Consider the following 16,932-nt stretch of genomic DNA (forward strand, 5'->3'; position numbering starts at 1 on the left):
AGAATATGCTTTAATATAGGACTTGAGCCTTGGGTCTTCCCTAAGCAGAGGGGGATGTCTTCCCCTTCATCCACCTCCACCCAGCCCAATTCAGGACACCAGCACACTCATGCCCAAGAGCTCAGGCCACTGTACCCCCACCCCACCAGCCATGCGCACCCTCTCTTCAGCCAGGGCACCCAGATCTCTGAGCTTTCGCCTAGCACACCAGGCCGAATGCCCCTATTCTGGCAGAATCTTCAGTGACATCTAGAAGCAGCCTGGACCTCTCCTGTCAACTAGTATTCCTGAAGCATTTGTCAGCACCCTTAGCCTGCATGAATGATTAACTAATCTTTCCTTGTATTCCTAATATAGATCATGTATTCTTCCCGAGAAAAGAACAGAGCCCTTCTGCATATCATGAAACAGAAACCAGAGTCTCTTGCACAACCCTTTACCCCTCATCAAGCAACCACACCCACCTGCACTGAGATAAAATTTGTAGCTGGTACCAGTGTATCTACAAGTTCAAGAAATGTTACAGACCACTGTACTCCCTTAACTGAGGAACAGCCTTAAGCACCTTTAAACTCCTGGGCCAGGTGAAAACCTCAGATCTGTCATTTGGACAAGAGTCTGCTTCTCCCCATGAACAGGCCTCCTGAATAAAGCTCATAATCCTTTCCAGTCAAAGCTTTTCCCCTGAGGGGCACTGGGGTGGCTCAAGCAGTTAAGCATCTGACTTCAGCTCATCATGATCTCATGGTTGGTGAGTTCGAGCCCCAATTCAGGCTCTGTGTAGACAGCTCAGAGCCCAGAGCCTGCTTCAGATTCTGTGTCTTCCTCTCTCTCTGCCCCTCCCCCACTAGCACTCTGCCCCCCCCCTCTAAAATAAATAACAATTAAAAATAAACTGTTCTCTTGAGTATTAGCGTTTGGAGTGGTGGGCAGCTGCACTGGGTTAAAGTAACAAAATTTGGCGAACCAGCTGGGAGCCAACGTCTCTGTGGCATCCATCCAGTTCCCCTGTATGCCAAAGTCGGAGAGGTTGGTCTGTACCATGACAGGGCTTCTTTCCTAGTCTCCTGGGCAGGTAACTTGGGACTACAGCAGGAGGTTAGCTGCTCCAGGCTAGTTGCTCTTGGGGAGGGAATCTGAGGCATCTGTCCCTCCAGCTTCCCAGATTCTTTTTGCCTAAGAGAAACACCCTGATGATTCCTCACTGAAGCTGACTGCCAATTTTGCTTTTTGGTTGGAGTGGAAGGAAAGGAGCATTTGGGGAAGCTGAGGAGCTTCAGGACCAGGTGAGTCCCTCAGAGTGCTCACCTACACAAGTTTCTCAGATGTAAACCACTGTGTGTTGTTTTTTTCCTGTCCATACTTTTCCCATTAGAAAGCCTCAGCTTTCCCAAGAACTAAAAGGGATGTGACTAGTGTTCAATTTATTTGGAAGTTGTAACAGATCTGTTTTGGTATGGGGAGGTGGTGGTTTAAATTTGTGTAGAATGCAAAGTTCCATCTCTATCCAGCAGTTAGCCCACTGGACTGAAATTGGAATATGTGGAAGGAATATAGGCAGGGATCTATGACTAAGAAAGTGATAATTTTTATTGTGCCAGCACCTTGTCATGTATGTTAGGTTCAGAAGAAAGATGACCATGAAATGGGTCTCTTGGATCTCTTCCCCCCATTGTGTTCTCTCTAAATAGGGGGTTTGGGTTCGGCTTTTAGCTTGTCTATGGAGACCGTTGGTCAGTCAGTGGAACTCTGACTTTCAGGGAGGAACAAGAAACCAGGAATCCATTTGGTTCAGTCCATCATGCCCCAACTTTTAGGGAAAAGGAATGTCAGAAGAGGTACTCTGGGTTTCATGGAGTCATACTTTTATTTCCATGTTGCTTCTCAACTTTTGTCCAGGAAGAAAACAGGAATACTCCTGTTCCCAAACAAAGTACTTCATCCATCCATCAGGAAATATTTTAAATAAATGGTGCAGGGCACTTTATTTTTATTTTTATTTTTTATTTTTTGCAGGAGGGGGACACAAGACCAAGACAAACAAGGAATGTTAGTCCAAACTATAGATCTGACCCTGGCCTTTCTTAAGACTCCCTTGCACCCCTACCTGCTCCTTTTCCTCCTGTTTCTGCCCCAGCATCTGCAAGACTTACATAATGGGCTCCTATGCCATCTCCCTGCCTGGAGTGCCATAGGCTCCTGCTCCTCCTACCCTCACTATCACGGAGCAAAAACCACCCCAATGTAAATTGAAATTTGTTGGTTTCATTAAAAGTTAAGACACATCTAAAGATGTGTCTTATCTAAAGAGATATCAGCATTAAATATAAAACTTTTATTCCAGCAAGTTTTAGTAAAGGTCAAAGGAGCTCATGTTCTTTCAGTTGCCATTGGTCAGCAAAAAGGTGACTTAAATGATGATTAATTATGTCTGTCTCATAAAGTTTTCATGAATAATTGTTAGGAATAAGTTGGGTGAAGAAATAGAAAGGTTTATATCTTTTAAAATCTTTAGTAATTTGAAATTTTTACAGTTCTGCTACATGAAATGCAACACTGGGTTGATTTCATTGGATATCTAAGTCTTTTTAAGATAAGATAGAACACTAAAGCATTGGTCACTGAAACTCTTTGTGAGTATTCTTTGTTTCAAGGCAAGTGCATTATTTGTATAAGTTCATTAAAAAGATGTTCTCCTTGTAACAGGACACCAGTGGAAACATTGGTTACTTCACCAAGGCTTTGAGTAGAACGTCATGTTTGAGAGAGTCATGCATAGACTCAGATATCACTAGACATCTCTAAGGACTAAGGTTAACTTTATGGAGCCAATAAAGCCTCTTGGACATGTTGGCCTGATAACTTGCTTACAGAGTTCGCAGCATTCTTACCAGGTGATTAAACAATATCACTTGCTGGCATGTGCAGGACACCTCAGGATATTTGGGGAATCTTCAGGAGAGAAATTCACCCAAATATACAAGTATCACAGGAAAATCTGATGGCAGGCATCTGGCTTGGCTTCTGGCCTCAAGAGACTATTAAAAAATCATGAGGAGCCAAGATGGCAGAACAGCATGAAAGTTTTTTGTGTGTTTCATGTCCATGAAATACAGCCACACCAACACTAAATCATGCTGCACACCTAGAAAACTGATTGGAGGATTAACACAACAATCTGCACAACCTGAACCACAGAATTCAGCAGGTATGCGCCACAGGGAGGGGGATTTGGGGAGTGAGAAGCCGCTGAAGGTAGGGAACTGCTTTTGCGGGTGGAGAGAGGACAAAGACTGGGGCCAGGGGAGAATACGGGAAAAGCACCCCTCCCCAAAAGCAGCTGGAGAGAAAGTAGAAAATTGGAAACAGCCACAGGGGCTAAACTAAAAAGGGAGAAAGGAGAAAGGAGAGGGTTTAAATTTCATTAAGATGGTAAACAAGAGGAGCACAAAGGCTGCAATTTCACAGCTCAATACCTGGCGGTGCTCTGGTGGGAAGGGCAAATCCCTAGGAGCAGAGTGAGGTCTAGGAGTTTCTTGGGCCACACAGGGAAAACCGGTTCCACTGCTGGAAGGATATTTGGTAGAGACTATTGAAGCCACCTGGTCCCAGCAGATCCCAGAGAATGGCCACATTCGTTGGTGCTGGAAAAAGGTCATTAAGGGTGAAGCCTGGTGCCAGATGTGTGCTGTGATTTTCCATAATCACTGAAATGCTGCTGCTACACTATCTTGTTAACTTTTTCTGGGGCAGGCTGACACCTGGCTGAGGTCTTGGGGCACCGGCAGCAGCAGGGTCCAGCAAGTGTTCCTGGGTGCTGCTGACATTCAGCTATTGCTCAGTGAGAACCTCCCACGGGTCAAAGCCGCAGAACGGGTCAAAGCTGCAGTCCTTCAGAATTAAGAGGCTGGGGAAAACAGCCACATCTGAGACAAAACCCGGGAAAGAGGTACTGCCTAGGGCATGGTCATGGGCAGTGAAAAGGCAGGGAGTGGACGAAAGCTGAAGACAGAGGACGGGTGCCTGATTGCTGATTGGGGAGAACAGAGTTCTGATACTAGAGACTGTGTAGCTGGGTGACACCATTTTCACCGTTACTGCGCATGCGCCTATGCACCTACGAGAGTCACAACACCCCACCCCAGTAGGCTAAAAGCGCCATCTAGTGGAGATCGGAGCTGTTACACTGAGCCCCGCACAACTGGGTCAACCTCGCTCTTCAAGAACACAAGTATCACCACCTCCTTAGTTTGTGGACTATAAAGCGCTTCATAGTCTGACTGCTAGGGGAAAATGAAGTAATTTCAGTACTATTTTGATCTGTTAGAAAGTCCATCTATTGAATTTTCTTCCTTTCTTTTTCCTCTTTTTCACTTCTTTTCTTTTTCTTGAATACAGAAAGAGAAACAATTCATTTTTATTTTCAGTTTTATTAAAAATATTTTTAATTTTTTACTATATTTTTTAATTTTGTGTAATTTTTTTCAAATCCTATTTTACATCCATCATTTTATTTTATTCTATTTCAGTGTATTCACTTTTTCAAATTTTCAAACTATTTCCTTTTTTCTTTTTCTTTTTTTATTTTTCATTTCTTTTCTTTTTATTGAATACAGAAAGAGAAAAAATTTATTCTTATTTTTAATTTTTATTAAAAATATATTTAGTTAATTTTTTTGACTGTATTTTTAACTTTTGTGTAATTTTTTTCAAATTCTATTTTACCTCCATCATCTCATTATAATCTAATTCAAAGTGTTTATTTTTTCAAATTTTCAAATGATTCCCATCCCCCCCTTTTTTTCTCTAATCTTTCAAAACCCTTTCAACACCCAGACCAAAACACACCTAAGATCTAACATCATTTATTTGATTTTTGTCTGTGGGGGGAGGGGTTAATTTTTTAATTTTACTATTTTTTTAATTTTAATTTTTTAAATTTAATTTTAATTTTTCTACCTCATTAATTCCTTTTCTAACCTCAAAATGACAAAATGAAGGAATTCACCCCAAGAGAAAGAGCATGAAGAAATGACAGCCAGGGATTTAACCAACACAGATACAAGCAAGATGTCTGAACCAGAATTTAGAATCACAACAACAATACTAGCTACAGTCAAAAATAGTTTAGACTCCCTTTCTGCGGAGATAAAAGAAGTAAAAAATAGTCAGAATGAAATTAAAAAATGCTATACCTGAAGTGCAATAATGGCTGGATGCAGTGGCAGCAAGGATGGATGAGGCAGAACAGAGAATCAGTGATATAGAGGACAAATTTATAGAGAATAATGAAGCAGAAAAAAAGACGGAGATTAAGGCAAAAGAGCAGGATTTAAGAATTAGAGAAATCAGTGACTCATTGAAAAGGAACAACATCAGAATCATAGGGGTCCCAGAAGAGGAAGAGACAGAAATAGGGGCAGAAGGGTTATGGGACCAAATCATAGCAGAAAATTTTCCTAACCTGGGGAAAGGCACAGACATCAAAATCCAGGAAGCACAGAGGACCCCTGTTAGACTCAACAAAACGGACCATCAACAAGGCCTATCATAGTCAAATTCACAAAATACTCAGGCAAGGAGAGAATCATGAAACCAGCAAGGGAAAAAAGTCCCTAACCTACAAGGGAAGACAGATCAGGTTTTCAGCAGACCTATCCACAGAAACTTGGCAGGCCAGAAAGGACTGGCGGGATATATTCAATGTGCTGAATCAGAAAAATATGCAGCCGAGAATTCTTTATCCAGCAAGACTGTCATTCAAAATAGAAGAAGAGATAAAAAGTTTCCCAAACAAAATTAAAAGAGTTTGTGACCACTAAACCATCCCTGAAAGAAATTTTAAGGGGATTCTCTGAGGGGACAAAAGATGAAAAAAAAAAAATACCAAAAGCAACAAAGACTGGAAAGGACGAGAGAACACCACCAGAAACTCCAACTCTACAAACAACATAATGGCAATAAATTCATATCTTTCAGTACTCACTCTAAACGTCAATGGATTCAATTCTTCAATAAAAAGACATAGCATAACAGAATGGATAAGAAAACAAGATCCATCTATATGCTGTTTACAAGAGACCCACCTTAGACCTAAAGACATCTACAGATTGAAAGTAAGGGGATGAAGAACCATCTCTCATGCTCAATGGTCAACCAAAGAAACCCGGAGTAGCCATACTTATATCAGACAATCTAGACTTCAAAATAAACACTGTATCAAGAGATGAAGAGGGGCATTATATCATAATCAAGGGGTCTATCCACCAAGAACACCTAACAATGCGAAACATTTATGCGCCAAATGTCAGAGCACCCAAATATATAAATCAATTAATCACAAACATAAAGAAACTCATCGATAGTAATACCATAATAGTAAGAGACTTTAACACCCCACTCACAGCAATGGACAGATCATCTAATCAAAAAATCAACAAGGAAACAATGACTTTGAATGACACACTGGACAAGATGGACATAACAGATATATTCAGAACATTTCAGCCTAAAGCAGCAGAAAATACATTCTTCTCCAGTGCACATGGAACATTCTCCAGAATAGACCACATACTGGGACACAAATCAGCCATAAGTAAGTACAAAAAGATCAAGGTCATACCATGCATATTTTCAGCTAACAACGCTATGAAACTCGAAATCAACCACAAGAAAAATTTGGAAAGGCAACAAATACTTGGAGACTGAAGAATATCCTACTAAAGAATGAATGGACTAACCAAGCAGTTAAAGAGGAAATTAAAAAATATATGGAAGTCAATGAAAATGATAACGCCACAACCCAAAACCTCTGAGACATAGCAAAGGCGGTCATAAGAGGAAAATATATAGCAATCCAGGACTTCCTAAAGAAGGAAGAAAGATCTCAGATACACAACCTAACATTATGCCTTAAGGAGCTGGAAAAAGGACAGCAAATAAAACCCAAAGTCAGAGGAAGACAATAAATAATAAAGATTAGAGCAGAAATCAATGCTATCAAAACCAAAACAAACAAACAAACAAACAAACAAACAAATGGAGAACAGATCAATGAAACCAGAAAGAAGCTGGTTCTTTGAAAGAATTAACAAAATTGATAAACCACTAGCCAGTTTGATCAAAAAGAAAAAGGAAAGGAATAAATAAAAATCGAGAATGAAAGAGGAGAGATCACAACCAACAAAGAAATACAAATAAGAAGAGAATATAATGAGCAATTACACACCAATAAAATGGGCAATCTGGAAGAAATGGACAATCCTAGAAACATATACACTACCAAAACTGAAACAGGAAGAAATAGAAAATTTGAACAGGCCCATAACCAATAAAGAAACCGAATTAGTAATCAAAAATGTCCCCCAAAACAAGCGTCCAGGACCAGATGGCTTTCCAGGGCAATTCTACAAAACATTTAAGGAAGAGTTAAAACCTCTTCTCTTGAAGCTGTTCCAAAAAATAGGAATGGAAGGAAAACTTCCAAACTCTTTCTATGAAGCCAGCATTACCTTGATTCCAAAATCAGACAGAGACCCCACTAAAAAGGAGATCTATAGACAAATTTCCCTGACGAACATGGATTCAAAAATCTTCAACAAGATATTAGACAACCAGATCCAACAATACATTAAAAAAAGGATTCACCACGATCAAGTGGGATTTATACCTGGGATGTAGGGCTGGTTCAATATCTGTTCATCAAATCAACAAAAGAAAAGAACCTTATGATCCTCTCAATAGATGCAAAGAAAGCCTTTGACAAAATACAGCATCCTTTCCTGATTAAAAAAAAAAAAGACCCTCAAGAAAGTAGGGATAGAAGGAGCATACCTCAAGATCATAACAGCCATATATGAACAACCCAATGCTAATATCATCCTCCCCTAAGGTCAGGGACAAGACAGGGATATCCACTCTTGCCACTGTTACTCAACATAGTATTGGACGCTTTAGCCTCTGCAGTCAGACAACACAAAGAAATAAAAGGCATCCAAATCGGCCAGGAGGTCAAACTCACTCGTCGCAGATGACATGATACTCTGCATGGAAAACCCAAAAGATTCCACCAAAAAACTGCTAAAACTGATTCATTAATTCCACAAAGTTTCAGGATATAAAATAAATGCACAGAAATTGGTTGCATTCCTATATACCAACAATGAAGCAACAGAAAGAGAAATCAAGGAATCGATCCCATTTACAGTTGCACCAAAAACCCATAAAATACCTAGGAATAAATCTAACCAAAGAGGTGAAAAATTTATGCACTGGAAACTATAGAAAGCTTATGAAAGAAATTGAAGAAGACACAAAAAAACATGGGAAAAGATTCCATGCTCCTGGACAGGAAGAACAAATACTGTTAAAATGTTGATACTACCCAAAGAAATCTACATATTCAGTGCAATCCCTATCAAAATAACACCAGCATTCTTCACATAGCTAGAACAAATAATCCTAAAATTTGTATGGAACCAGAAAAGACCACAAATAGTCAAAGCGATATTGAAAAAGAAAACCAAAGCAGGAGGCATCACAATCCCAGACTTCAAGCTATACTATAAAGCTGTAATCACCAAGACAGTATGGTACTGGTACAAGAACAGACACTCAGATCAATGGAACAGAATAGAGAACCCAGAAATGGACCCACAAACATATGGGCAACTAATCTTTGACAAAGCAGGAAAGAATATCCAATGGAATACGACAGTCTCTTCAGCAAGTGGTACTGAGAAAACTGTACAGCAACATGCAGAAAAATGAACCTGGACCACTTTCTTACACCATACACAAATATAAAATCAAAATGGATGAAAGACCTCAATGTAAGACAGGGAGCCATCAAAATCTTCAAGGATAAAGCAGGCAAAAACCTCTTTGATCTTGCCCACAGCAACTTCTCACTCAACACACCTCTGGAGGCAAGGGAAACAAAAGCAAAAATGAACTAATGGGACCTCTTCAAAATAAAAAGCTTCTGCACAGCAAAGGAAACAATCAGCAAAACTAAAAGGCAACCGACAGAATGGGAGAAGATATTTGCAAATGACATATCAGATAAAGGGTTAGTATCCAAAATCTACAAAGAACTTATCCAACTCAATACCCAAAAAACAAATAATCCAGTGAAGACATGGGCAAAAGACATGAATAGACACTTCTCCAAAGAAGGCATCCAGATGGCCAACCGACACATGAGAAAATGCTCAACATCACTCATCATCAGGGAAATACAAATCAAAACCACAATGAGATACCACCTTACACCTGTCAGAATGGCTAACATTAGCAACTCAGGCAACAACAGATGTTGGCAAGGATGTGGAGAAAGAGGATCACTTTTGCGATGCTGGTGGGAATGCAAACTGGTGTAGCCACTCCGGAAAATAGTATTGAGGTTCCTCAAAAATTAAAAATAGTACTACCCCACAACCCAGCAATTGCACTACTAGACATTTATCCAAGGGATACAGGTGTGCTGTTTTTAAGGAACACACGCACCCCCATGTGTATAGCAGCACTATCAATAATAGCCAAAGTATGGAAAGAGCCCAAATGTCCATCGATGGATGAATGGATAAAGAAGAGGTGGTATATATATACAATGGAGTATTACTTGGCAATCAAAAAGAATGAAATCTTGCCATTTGCCACTACGTGGATGGAACTAGAGGGTATTATGCTAAGTAAAATTAGTCAGAGAAAGACACATATCATATGACTTCACTCATATGAGGACTTTAAGACAGAGGACAGTTGAACATAAGGGAAGGGAGCAAAAATAATACAAAAACGGGGAGGGGGGACAAAACATAAGAGACTCTTGAATATGGAGAGTAAACAGAGGGTTACGGGAGGGGTTGTGGGAGGGGGGATGGGCTAAATGGGTAAGGGGCATTAAGCAATCTACTCCTGAAATTATTGTTGCACTATATGCTAACTATTTTGGATGTAAATTAAAAAAAAAAACAAAATTAAAATTAAAAAAAAAAAGGCCATCATTGTTGCAATAATGACAAAAATCACCTTGGCCATGAGGCAGAAGTTTGTGCTGGTATATATCATGCCAAGGACAGGGAACAGGAGGCCATCAAGTTCCATCTTGTATGATAGCTGACATATGGGTACATAAAGCGAAAGATCCTTTCAGAAAGAATACAGAAAAATCCAAAATTTGCAACATAGTAGGCTAGGGCCCAGACAATAAGGAGAACTACCTCAGGCAAGGTGCTCACAGGGTGAAGCTGGTAGTAAGAGAACATAACCTTAAGTGTTAAAGAGACACCAAAATATGGCACAAAGGGGTGCCGGGGTGGCTCAGTTGGTAAGCGTCCGACTTCAGCTCAGGTCATGATCTCATGGTTCGTGAGTTCGAGCCCCGCATCGGGGGTCTGTGCTGACAGCTCGGAGCCTGGAGCCTGCTTTGGATTCTGTGTCTCCCTCTCTCTGCTCCTCTCCCACTCACACTCTTTCTCTCTCAAAAATAAATAAACACTAAAAAAAATTTTTTTTAATACCGCACAAAGCAGATGAATAGTGAAATCACAATGGGGGATGGAACATTGGGGATTCTGGGCTTTTTCAGCTCTGGTAACAATTTTGTCAAAACCTATAAATGCATAGAAAGAAGTAGCTGCTCCCCAGAGAAACCCCTCAAAGCCAAAAGGCAAAAACCCTCTAGGGCCCAGGGGGTCCAAGCTAGAGGTGTCATTGAGTCCAGCCATTACGTAGTCCTCTCCTGTGAGCCTCCAGTTGTGCAGGTCCCCCTTAATAAAGCCATAGATGATGACAAAACTGAGAACCAAAGTGAGCACCTTGATAAGTGAAGAAAAGTGATTATGCCACAAAATCATGAGAGGCCACACAAGGCACATAACAATGAAGTCTAGATATTTTTCTCTAAGGAAATGGTAAACATACGGTAAGATAACTTCATGCAGGTCACATGCAGGTGCTCAAAAGCTAAGATAAATATGTCAACATAAGTTGCTGTATCAGAAACAAGGGAAAAGATGACAGTGCAGCCAGTGATGATAGCCCAGAGTTGACCTATAGTGACAATAGTGACATAGCTGTAGAGATATGCAGAGCCAGAATGGGGAATCTGGGCCATCATCTCAGCATAGCACAGCACAGCCAGCAAAGAATATAGGCTGGCCATCAAAAAGCAGATCACAATGGATGGTCCTGCTTGATTTCTGGCCACCTCACCAGCCAGGACATACACACCTGCACCTACTGTGCAGCCCACACCCAGGGCCACTAAATCCAGAATGCTCAGTCTTCTGAGAGGGGCAGGCTCAGCCACATCTTGCTGCAGGGTATGTCTGCATACCAACTTTTGACCAAATCTGCCACTTGCCTGATGCAGCATTGTAGCTGGAATTGAAGAGGATACAGGATCAGATTCAGGATCAGAGAGCTTTAGCAAGCCTGGAAGCAGAGTCTCACATCTGGGTCAGAGGCTGAATTAAACCAAGTTGTCTTTGGGCTGCCAAGTTCTGTTGCACGGGCTTCAAATCTCTTGCTTTGTATTTCATCAGGTATATGCTATCCCTCCAAAGTGCCGAAACGATAAATATTTATTGAACAATGGTGTTCAACAAGCCAACCAAAGCTTAGAAGTCTCATGTCACCTCACACCACCCAAATATCTCAGAAACTGACACCAAAAGTCATCATAGAAAAATCAACCCTGATTGCCACAGAAACAGTGCCAAATACCTCCCAACATTCTCCTTTGTGCACCATGTGACACAATCCCTTTACATTCATCTAACTCATGTAGCTTCATGTACTAATTGGGCTGTAGCTCACAACAGGGCATAAATGTATTGTACAGTAGTTCACACGTGGGATGTTTGCATGGCGCTTGCATGACATGAGCCATGACACATGGACAGACCAGAGGGCCTCATTGTAAATGCAGAATCATTTTTAAAATATCATTTGAGTTTAGGGGCACCTGGGTGGCTCAGTCGGTTAAGCGGCTGACTTCGGCTCAGGTCATGATCTCGCAGTCCGTGAGTTCGAGCCCCGCGTCAGGCTCTGTGCTGACAGCTCAGAGCCCGGAGCCTGTCTCAGATTCTGTGTCTCCCTCTCTCTCTCTGACCCTCCCCCGCTCATGCTCTGTCTCTCTCTGTCTCAAAAATAAATAAACGTTAAAAAAAATTTTTTTTAATATCATTTAAGTTTAAAACACAAATATTTGTCTCCCATTCTTAAAGACCTTTAGCAATAAAATCAACTGTCAAATGTCTGGTGTCAGTTTGGCCCTCTCTCCTCTTTCTGCCTTATCTGTTTAACTGTATTGATGTCAAGGAATAAACAGTGCAACCCTTCACTTTAGCCATATAAGCTCACAGGGGTGCTGTGAAAAGAGGAAGAGGAAGAAAGGAGCAGTCCTTCATACCATGCAAAAAAAACATAGGAACAGGCTGTCTGGTAAGGAAACCCTAGAGAAATGGGAAGAGAAGCCAACCAAAAGTCCATTACTAAGAAGGGAGCAGAGCCAAAAATGCTGTTTTGTGAAATCTGACAGTCAACGAACCTCACCCAAAGCAACCAGACAAAACTCACTACAGTTATGCTTACAGTTATGAGAGTGTTATAGGTAGAGAGGAAAGAAATGTCACCTACCTCAGTAGCTCACAACCAAAACAAGTCCTTCTGTGTCCTTCCTCTCTGGGTTCTAGGAGAGAAGGTGAGCTCATTTATGTGAACACTGTCTTTACTGGCCACACCATGCTTTATAAATACCCTGTACCCTCTGTGATGTCAGCTTCTAGCGACCTGGAGAATCTGGTTTACTCTGTGTGCTAGTATGAAAACACTCACTTGTAACTTCCTATTAATTTTTCACATGGAGTTATTTTTAACTCACTCACACTATGAATATGCAAAATATATTTTCTTATTGAGCAAACACCACCTGTGGTTCCTCTTTTCCCCTCCTCCCCTGCTGCTGTTCAGATGGCCCCCTCCTCAAGAGGAACAAGGCTTTGGATGAAGAATTCACAGCAATGCCCCAGAAATCAGTAGGGGAGAACAGAGAAAAGAGAGTCATGCAGCCCCCACTCTCCTCACTCCTCAGGCTTTGGTATTGACAGAGTTTTAGGAAATGTTGTCAGAGGTTTTTAAAGACAGAAAGATGAAGTCAAAACTGAAAACTCTTCTCTGTAGATATTCAAAAGGAATCCTTGGGAAATGTGTCAGACATCTTTGTACAATTCCGTCTATACTCCTTATTTGCCACCCACCAGTTCCAATGTTATGATTTACCAACAAGCACGTGAGATAGATAAGGAGGATTAATTAACTCATGGAGCTTTCTACACTATGAATGTGATTGACATGTCCCCCAACCACCCCCAGGCTTCAAACCCTTCAGTGGTTCCCACTGCACTTCCTGCACAGTCCTTCCTTCCTTCATCATCTGACCTGTGATGATTCCCCCAGTCTCATCACTACCCAGTTCCTGCTCCAGCTGTGAAATTCTACACTCACCATGTTTTGTTCCCCTGTCTCTAATATCCTCTTGGCACCTTCACTGAGCTAATCCTTCCTTCTCTTTCAGTTCCCAGCTCAGGTGTTACTTCCCCAGGAACCTCCCCTGACCCTTATGCTGCCCTTAATGTGTGCTCTCATAGCACCTAGCTTACCCCATGTGCTATTTATCCTAATGTATCAGAATTCCAGGTCAGCTGTCTGTCTCCTTTGGACTGTGAGTTAGATGCTCAATAAATATTGTTGAACAAATGCACAAACTGAGAAGAGAAACCTGAAAGAGCACATAATCCAGTATTCCTATCTACTTGACTTTGAGACACATACTTTGTAGGGAAGCAATCTTTATAAACCTGGCTCAAGTAAAGATATAAATGGTACTACCTTCCTTGTGGAAGGCAAGAAAAATGAAAAGTGTGAAGGGAAAGCCAACTGATGAAACCTTGACCACACATCATTCATGGCAGGTATGAGCAACACAGGGTGATGAAGAATAGTTTGCATTTGAGGAAACTTGTTTAAAAATATCAGGCTGCCTTGGGTTATAAGAAGCCAAGCACCAGGGGGGAGGAGCCAAGATGGCAGAACAGCATGGAAGTTTTTTGTGTGTCTCCCATCCATGAAATATAGCCAGACCAACACTAAACCATCCTACACACCTAGAAAACTGAGTGGAGGATTAACACAACAATCTGCACAATCTGAACCACAGAATTCAGCAGGTATATGGCGCAAGGAAGGGAATTTGGGGAGCGAGAAGCCGCTGAAGGTAGGGAACTGCTTTTGCGGGCGGAGAGAGGACAAAGACTGGGGGGAGGAGGGGCAGAGAATACGAGAAAAGCACCCCTCCCCAAAAGCTCAGCTGGAGAGAAAGTGGAAAATTGGAAACAACTGCAGCGACTAAACTAAAAAGGGAGAAAGGAGAAAGGAGAGGGTTTAAATTCCATTAAGACTGTAAACAAGGGGAGTGCAAAGTCTGCAACTCCCAGCTCTATACCTGGTGGTGCTCTGGTGGGAAAGGTGAATCCCCAGGAATAAAGTGGAGTCCGGGAGGTTCTTGGGCCACACGGGGAAAAGCGGTTCCACTGCTGGAAGGACGTTTGGTGGAGACTGTTGAAGCCACCTGGTCCCAGCAGACCCCAGAAGGTGGCCACATTCGCTGGTGTTGGAACAAGGTCCTTAAGGGTGAAGCCTGGTGCCAGGTGTATGTGATGATTTTCCATAATCCCTGAAATGGTGCTGCTACACTATCTCGCGACCTTTTTCTGGGGCGGGCTGGCACCTGGACGCAGTCTCGGGGCACCAGCAGCAGTAGGGTCCAGCAAGCATTCCTGGGTGGCAGCTGACATTCGGCCATTGCTCATTCAGTCACTGCTCCGTGAGACCCTCCCGCAGAGGGGCGGAATGGGTCAAAGCCACAGTCCTTCGGAAGTAAGGGGCCAGGGAAAACAGCCGCATCTGAGACAAAACTTGGGAGAGAGGTACTGCCTGGGGCCTGGTCACGTAGAGTGAAAAAGCAGGGAGTGGATGAAAGCTGAAGATAGAGGACGGATACGCGATTGCTGATCCAGGAGAACAGACTGGGTAGATGAGTGGCGCCATTTTGACCACTCCCACGCATGCACCTACGCACCTAGGAGCACTGCAACAATCCACCCCAGTAGGCTAGCAGCGCCATCTAGTGGAGAGCGGAGCTGTTACACTGAGCCCCGCCCAACTGGGCCAACCTCCCTCTTCAAGAACACAAGTCTCACTGCCAGCTTAGTTTATGGACTATAAAGCGCTACATAGACTGATTTCTAGGGGAAAACAGAGTAATTTCAATCCTACTTCAATCTGTTAGCAGGTTCATCTATTCAATTTTCTTTCTTTTTTTTTTCTTTTTCTCTTTTACACTTCTTTTTCTTGAATACAGGAAAAGAAAAAAATCATTTTTATTTTCAATTTGTATTAAAAATATTTTTCTTTAATTTTTATTACTATACTTTTAATTTTGTGTAATTTTTTTCAAATTCTATTTTACTTCCATCATTTTATTTTAGTCTACTTCAGTGTACTCACCTTTTCAAATTTTCAAACAATTTCCTTTTTATTTTTTCTTTTTCTTTTTTCCTCTTTTTCATTTCTTTTCTTTTTCTATAATGCAGAAAGAGAAAAACTTCATTTTTACTTTCAATTTCTATTAAAAATATTTTTATTTAATTTTTGGCTATATTTTTTTGTGTTTATGTAAACTTTTTCAATGTCTACTTCCTTCATTCTATTTTAGTCTCCTACAGTGTATTCACTCTTTCAAATTTTCAAGTTATTTTCTTTGTTTTCTTTTTTCTTTCTTTTTTATCTTTTTTTCTCTGTCGTTTCTTTTCTTTTTGCTTGAATACAGAAAAACAAAAAAAATTATATTTATTTTTAATTTTTATTAAAAATATTTTTATTTAATTTTTTCCTACTATATTCTTTACTTTTGTGTATATTTTTTCAAATTCTACTTTACCCCCATCATCTCCTTTTAGTCGACTTCAATGTATTCATTTTTTCAATTCTCAAACGATTTCCTTTTTTTTTCTTCCTTCCCACTTTTTTTCTCTAATCTGTAAAACCACTTTCAACTCCCAGACCAAAACAAACTTAGGATCTAGCATCATCTATTCGATTTGTGTGTGTGTGTGTGTGTGTGTGTGTGTGTCTTTAATTTTTAATATTAATATTTTTAATTTTAATTTTTTATTACAATTTTTCCACCTCATTAATTCCTTTTCTCCCCTCAAAATGACAAAACGAAGGAATTCACCCCAAAAGTGAGAGCAAAAAGAAATGAGTCAGGGATTTAACCAACACAGATACAAGCAAGATGTCTGAACCAGAATTTAGATTCACAATAATAAGAACACTAGCTGGAGTCGAAAATAGATTAGAATTCCTTTCTGCAGAGATAAAAGAAGTAAAAAAATAGCCAGAATGAAATTTAAAATGCTATAACTGAGCTACAATCACAGATGGATCCAGTGATGGCAAGATTGGATGAGGCAGAACAGACAATCAGTGATATAGAGGACAAATTTATAGAGAATAATGAAGCAGAAAAAAAGAGGGAGATTAAGGCAAAAGAGCAGGATTTAAGAATTAGAGAAATCAGTGACTCATTGAAAAGGAACAACATCAGAATCATAGGGGTCCCAGAAGAGGAAGAGACAGAAATAGGGGCAGAAGGGTTATGGGACCAAATCATAGCAGAAAACTTTCCTAACCTGGGGAAAGGCACAGACATCAAAATCCAGGAAGCACAGAGGACCCAATTAGATTCAACAAAAACTGACCATCAACAAGGCCTATCATAGTCAAATTCACAAAATACTCAGGCAAGGAGAGAATCATGAAACCAGCAAGGGAAAAAAGTCCCTAACCTACAAGGGAAGACAG

At 40.8% G+C, this 16,932-nt stretch overlaps 2 protein-coding genes and 1 pseudogene across 4 annotated transcripts in view; all 3 read right to left on the bottom strand.

Annotated features, from left to right (window-relative positions):
* LOC128316363 (cationic amino acid transporter 3-like) overlaps window positions 1-16,932 on the bottom strand; it is a 293,114-nt gene that overhangs the window by 243,861 nt on the left and 32,321 nt on the right. The gene's annotated exons all lie outside the window — the stretch shown is intronic.
* The window catches only part of LOC106977155 (cationic amino acid transporter 3-like), a 156,419-nt gene that overhangs the window by 122,565 nt on the left and 16,922 nt on the right, over window positions 1-16,932 (bottom strand). The window contains exons 2-3 of one of the 3 annotated variants that reach the window (XM_053225970.1): window positions 15,574-15,648; window positions 14,510-14,600 (exon numbers count right to left, since the gene is read on the bottom strand). The exons of 1 other annotated variant lie outside the window; for it this stretch is intronic. The gene's annotated coding sequence lies outside the window, so the exon portion shown is untranslated. Of the gene's footprint in view, window positions 1-14,509; window positions 14,762-15,573; window positions 15,649-16,932 lie in introns of those variants that run through there. One more of the 3 variants, XM_053225969.1, reaches the window with a different exon arrangement.
* LOC128311017 (cationic amino acid transporter 3-like) lies at window positions 10,517-12,943 on the bottom strand (annotated as a pseudogene).

The sequence above is a fragment of the Acinonyx jubatus genome, chromosome B4, assembly GCF_027475565.1.
Source record: "Acinonyx jubatus isolate Ajub_Pintada_27869175 chromosome B4, VMU_Ajub_asm_v1.0, whole genome shotgun sequence".
In the NCBI taxonomy this organism is placed as follows: Eukaryota; Metazoa; Chordata; class Mammalia; order Carnivora; family Felidae; genus Acinonyx; species Acinonyx jubatus.